This window comes from Phoca vitulina, unplaced genomic scaffold, assembly GCF_004348235.1.
Source record: "Phoca vitulina isolate PV1807 unplaced genomic scaffold, GSC_HSeal_1.0 scaffold77, whole genome shotgun sequence".
In the NCBI taxonomy this organism is placed as follows: domain Eukaryota; kingdom Metazoa; phylum Chordata; class Mammalia; order Carnivora; family Phocidae; genus Phoca; species Phoca vitulina.
In genome coordinates, this window is record NW_022589780.1 from 3,994,011 (window position 1) to 3,999,935 (window position 5,925).

Below are 5,925 nucleotides of genomic sequence, written 5' to 3' on the forward strand. Positions count from 1 at the left end.
GGGGGGGGGGGGGCGTGTAGCTGCTGCGTGCAGGAGATGGAAAGGGAATGAGGGGAACCTGGGGGCCAGCCCCGCGTACCGCCTAACTAGCCGGGTCCCAGCTGCAGTGCTGAAGCGGCTACGCTGGTCGCCCGGCTCCCCAGAGGCGTCTTTGCAACGTACAGCTAGCTCGCCTGTTCGCAGCCAAAGGGAGTTACCTCTCTCCAAACTCGGGCTGGCCGCGCTGGGCCGACTGGGGGGGGGGCGGGGGGTAGGGGAACGGGCAGAGAGGAGCGGGCCGAGGCAGCAACAGGAGAGGAGACACAGGGCGCGGAGTGGGGTGGAGGGGAAGAGGACAAAGGCAGCCGTCAGTCCTACCCGGCACTTTCCTCGCTTCCTCCGAGTCTCTAGCTGCTTTTGAAAACTTCACCGAAGAGGAAAGGGCAGCTCTGGGGCGGCGGCTTCAAGCCACCGCGCTGCAAGAAGCGTTCGCTGTCGCCGGAGCCCAGCTGGGGTTGACGCGGTACGTCCCTTCAGCTCCTGTCCGGCACTGGAGCGGCTAGCTCCGTCGCTTTCCTCTGTTGCCTCCTCTGCCTCCCGGTTTGCTCGGGACCCTCCAGCTCTCCCAGAACGCTGGCTCCCTGGGATCTCGGAAGGGGCGCTGGGAGGTGGAGAGCAAATGCAACAGTTTGCTAGTCGGGTCCCGCCCCCGCCGGGCCGGCCTCCTTGCCTTCCCACCTCCTTTCTCCCTCCCCTTTCCTTTTCTCCCCTCCCCTCACGGCGCGCTAACACCGGGTGGCTTTGGAGAAATGAGTGCTGGCGCAGCGTGGGTGAAGGCAGGAGTGGATTGCTGTAGCCCAGGAGAGCCCTAGCTCCCTGAATACCTCTTACTTTCCGGGACCAGGCTTGAGGTGCCAGAGCTGAAGCTTTAACCCGGAGCTTTATTTTGAAGACAGGGCTAAGCGGAGCTCCCGAAGGCCAGCCCTTGCAGATTTGGTTCCGAAGTCCAATCTCAAAACAGACTCTGCTTGTGTGTGAGGGGGAAGGGAGTAGGTAGGGGCGATAGGAGTACCAGTGAGTCAGGAGAGGGACTATATGTTCAAAAGCAGACAGAAGCACAGACGGGAGGGTCTCCTACAAACTGAGGAAGAAGCTATGGCCAAGGCAGCTGATACTTGCTGAAACCTTTCAAATTTCTCCGTAGGGGTAGACTGGGCCTTGTGGCATGATGCCAGTTGCTCTAGGAACCCTCTGCCTAATAATCAGAGGTCATTTCTACCCTCTTCTCTTCCTGTTTTCCTGTCTAATTGCCTCTAAACGTACACTTCTCATCTATCCAGTGTGCAAAGGCAAAATCACCCAGATAAGCAGGCAAACACGCAAACACCAGAAACGTTGGTCATGTACACAGGGACCTCGATTTTGTCCAGGGTTTTGCAGCGGTGTTCTTGCTCTTCCAAGTTGCCTTGCATATTTTAAGCTTGCAAACTGCACTATTCAAGGAATGGAAGCTACATATGACTGCTTTTCTTCTTCTTGGTGGACAGCCAGGAGTGGGGGGTGAAGTGGGATATTGCAATTGCTCCTTTATGGAGGCGGTACATAGTCTTTCTGTAAAGATGGAGAGTCAGATGGGGATGGAAGAGTAGAAGTGACAAGGTAGACCTATGGGAAAGGAGGTTTCCCTTTGTGTCAGCAGGGGCCCTGGGCCTCCCTGGCCTTAAAATTTCTTACACCTCTAGATTTGGGCAGGGTCTGTCTCTCCCAAAATGTTGGTGGAGATTTTTGTGTGGATCTCCTCTACTTTTTACAGGCTTCCACAGAGACTTATCTTGTTCACAGCTAAGTATCATGGGCATTTACTTACCCTGACCAAAGGAGGTAACTTAATCCCACAGGCAGGGAAGAGTGGGTATGATCAGCTCTATTTTCCAGATGAAAACATTGAAACAAGGACAAAATTTGTTCTGTGTTCCACATTAGTAGAACCTAAACTAGTCTTCCATCTCATTGCTATTGTAGCTAGATTAATCAATGTCAAGGGCACTTGGGCAAGAGTTATAAATGAACCTTCCAGAATGCAAAGGCCTAAGAAGCTTTTTACCTGAAGTGGTGAAAATTATCCCTTGGTATTTTAATGGCTTCAGCCTTGCCTGGATATATCCCAAATACACCCCTCCCTGCCCTTTTTAGTGAGGAATCTCACAAATCACCCCTTATGGTAAAGAAGCAGCCTTATTCTTAGACATGTCAAATTGTAACAAGGCTAATTTTCAATTCCCCATTATAATAGGAAACAGGAATATGTAATTGAAATGCGCAGATACTTTGAAAACTTTATTTGAATAGTCATCACAACCTCTAGTTCCATCAAAACTCTTAACTAGGGTTTTTCAAAGGGAATTGAGTCAGCTGGACTGGTGAGAAAGTCGAATGAAAATAACATAGGTCTCAGAGACAGGAGAACTGTCTACAGACTGACAATGAATCTCTTCCAATTCCTCAGCTTCAATTTCTTGCTCTGTGAAATGGGGGGAGAAGAAGGTAGAGGCTGCATTGGATGGTCTTTCTGACACTAACAATTTAGAGTGCTGTGACTAACTTGAGTTTTCTTCTTATTTACACCCAATAGAGGGGTGCGTACATGGAGGGAGTGCTAATGGTAGTGAAATGACCTATGGATAGGGGTAAAGAAGCCTTAAAAAATTAAGTTGTGAAATAATTCTCTGAAGTTGCCCATTAAATAAATGGCAGCCCGACAGACATTTAAACCCAGGTCTGAAGGATTCCAAAGTTCATGTTGCTTCTACAATGCCAAAATTGTCTTCAGAGTTTTTTCATCAGAAAATTGTGGCCAATAATACCTGCCTTAGAAGACTGAAGTGGTAGTTAGAGAAGATGATTGAACAACTTAGTAAACAGGAAAGCACTCTACAAATCTAAAGAATCACACTGTTATGTTTTATTTTTAAAAGGGGTGTTATCAACATTTATATCTTTGTCAGGAAAGGCTAACTACTGTGAACATAATAGGGCATCCACTTCATTCTGAATTTAAACTCTGATCTCCCTTCTCATCTTATTTTCTTCCCATGGCTTTAAAAAAGATCAAGAGACACTGTTGATTATTACATAAATTATGTGCTTGTACCATCTTTATTCTTCTTATTTTTCTTCTTCTCCTTCTCCTTTTTCTTTGCAGTTAAGAAACTGCAACCAAATTAGCAACCAGTGGTGTCCTCTCAGGACATTTGAGGTGAGGGTAAGTTTTTGCCATTGGCTTCCTCTTCAATTTCAAGGGAGTTTTGTTACTGTAATTTTTCCTAGCTCCTTACTTTGGAAAGCCAGGATGAACTGACCTTTGGAAAATGGTGGACATTCTCCCAGCTCCCGTAGGTTTTATTTCCTAAATATCTTACAAATCTGCCTGATTTTCTTCATCTCAGTTACTGCTAACCTAGTTCAAGGCACTTCCCTTTCTCACCTGGATCACGGTAAATGGTCTCTGTCTTTTTCACTCTTCCTTACCTAGAAGTCAGTTCTGCATTGAGCAGCCAGAGGGATTTTTAAAATTAAGACTTAATTTTTTAGAGCAAGTTAAGGTTCACAACAAAACAAAGAAAGGCCCAGTGATTTCCCATATGCCTCCTGCACCCACACATGCATAGCTTCCCCCATGATCTACATTCACCTCCAGAGCAGTGTATTTGTAACAACTGATGAACTTACACTGATACATTATAATCACCCCAAGTCCATAGTTTACATTAGGGTTAACTCTTGGTGGTGTACATTCTATGGGTTTGAACAATTGTATAATGGCATGTATCCATCACTATATTCATGGCCCTAAAAATCCTGTCTCCAAATATTTATTCCCTCCACCACTCCCTAGCCACCATGGATCTTTATACTGTCTCCATAGTTTTACCCTTTCCAGAGAATGTCAAATAGCTGGAATCATACAATATGTGACCTTTCAGACTGGCTTCTTTCACTTAGTAATAGACATTTAAGTTTCCTCCATGTCTTTCCATAACTTGATGGCTCGTTTCTTTTTAGTAACAAATAATATTCCATTGTCTGGACATACCACAGTTTATTTATCCAGTCATCTACTGAAGCACATCTTGGTTGCTTCCAAGTTTGGCAATTATGAATAAAGTTGCTGTGAGTATTGTGTGTAGGCTTTTGTGTGGACTTAAGTTTTCAACTCCCTTGGGTAAATACCAAGGAGCATGATTCCTGGATCATATAGTAAAAGTAAGTTTAGTTTTGTAATAAACCACCAAACTATCTTCCGAAGTAGCTGTGCCATTTTGCATTGCCACCAGCATTTGCTGTTGTCAGTGCTCCAAATTTTGGTAGTTCTGGTAGTGGTAGCTCATTGCTGTTTTAATTTGAATTTCCCTGATGACATATGCTGTGGAGTATATGTTTTCATATGCTTCTTTGTCATTGAATATCTTCTTTGGTGAGGTGTCTGTTAAAGTCTTTGGCCCATTTTTTAATCTGGTTGTTTATTTATTGTTGAATTTTAAGAGTTCTTTGTATATTTTGGATTACAGTCCTTTATTTGTGTGTCTTTTGCAAATATTTTATCCCAGTATGTACTTTTTTCTCATTCTGTTAACATTGTCTTTCACAGAGCAGAAGTTTTTAATTTTAATGAACTCCAGTTTATCAATTCCTTTTGTTCATGGACCTTGCCTTTGGTGTTATATCTAAAAAGTCATCACCACACCCAGGGTCATCTAGGATTTCTCCTATGTTATCTTCTAGGGTAGTTTTGCATTTTACATTTAGATCTGTGATCCATTTTGAGTTAATTTTTGTGAAGAGTGTAAGGTCTATCTAGATTCATTGTGTTCTAGCACTATTTGTTGAAAAAACTGCATTTGCTTCATTGTATGGCCATTGCTCCTTTGTCAATAATCAGTTGATTATATTTATGTGGGTCTATGTCTGCGGTTTCTATTCCAGAGGGATTTTTTAAAACAGCATAATTAAGGTATTATTGACATAAAATAAATTACACATATTTGAAGTTGTACAAATTGATAACTTTGGACATATGCATATACTCGTGAAACCATCACCTAATCAAAATAGTGAAAATACCCATCATCCCAAAAGTTTCTTTTGTGCCCTTTTTTACTTTCTAAGACCTAAGAAATCTTTTTTAACCCAAGATCTCAAACTGTGTTTTTAAAAACCTGTGTTTTGATTTCTAGAAGTTTTATAGTTTTCAGTTTTACATTTATTTAGGTCTATAATCCATTTTGAGTTATTTTATATATGGATATCCACTTCTTTTGTATATAGATGTCCTATTTTTTCAGCACCATTTTTGAAAAAAAAAACTATCCTTTTTCCTCTTAATTGCCTTTAGACCCTCGTTAATAATCACGTGTCAACATATGTTTGTTAGAATTTTTTTTTTTTAAGTTGAATCTGGTCATATTATTCTTCTACTTAAACTCTGTCTCTGGCTTTCCATTGTTCTTAGTATAAACATCCAAATCTTTAAACATCAAATCTACATGATCTAATATCTCTCTACCTTTCTTTTCCTCCTGCTTTGTGAACTCCACTCACACCGCTTTTATTCAGAATTCCTCAAATGCCTGACAGTCCCCCCTGCCTTTGCATGTGCTGTTCCTTGTACCTGAAATGCTGGTTCATCCTTTTCCCTGTTCATTAGTTAATGCCTATGCATACAGAACTTCCAGGAAGACTTCCTGGACCTCCTAGGCTAGCTCAGGTTCCTCACTCACCCACCTTTTAATATGTTTTAATAGTACCCAGTATTTTTCTTTTGGAGGACTTCTCACAAATACAATTAATATCAATTGTGCATTTACTTGTTTAAAATTTTCTTTCTTCACCAGACTGTAAGTGTGTTTCCTGAGAACATGGACCATGTGAGTTTTTTTCATCCTCAAG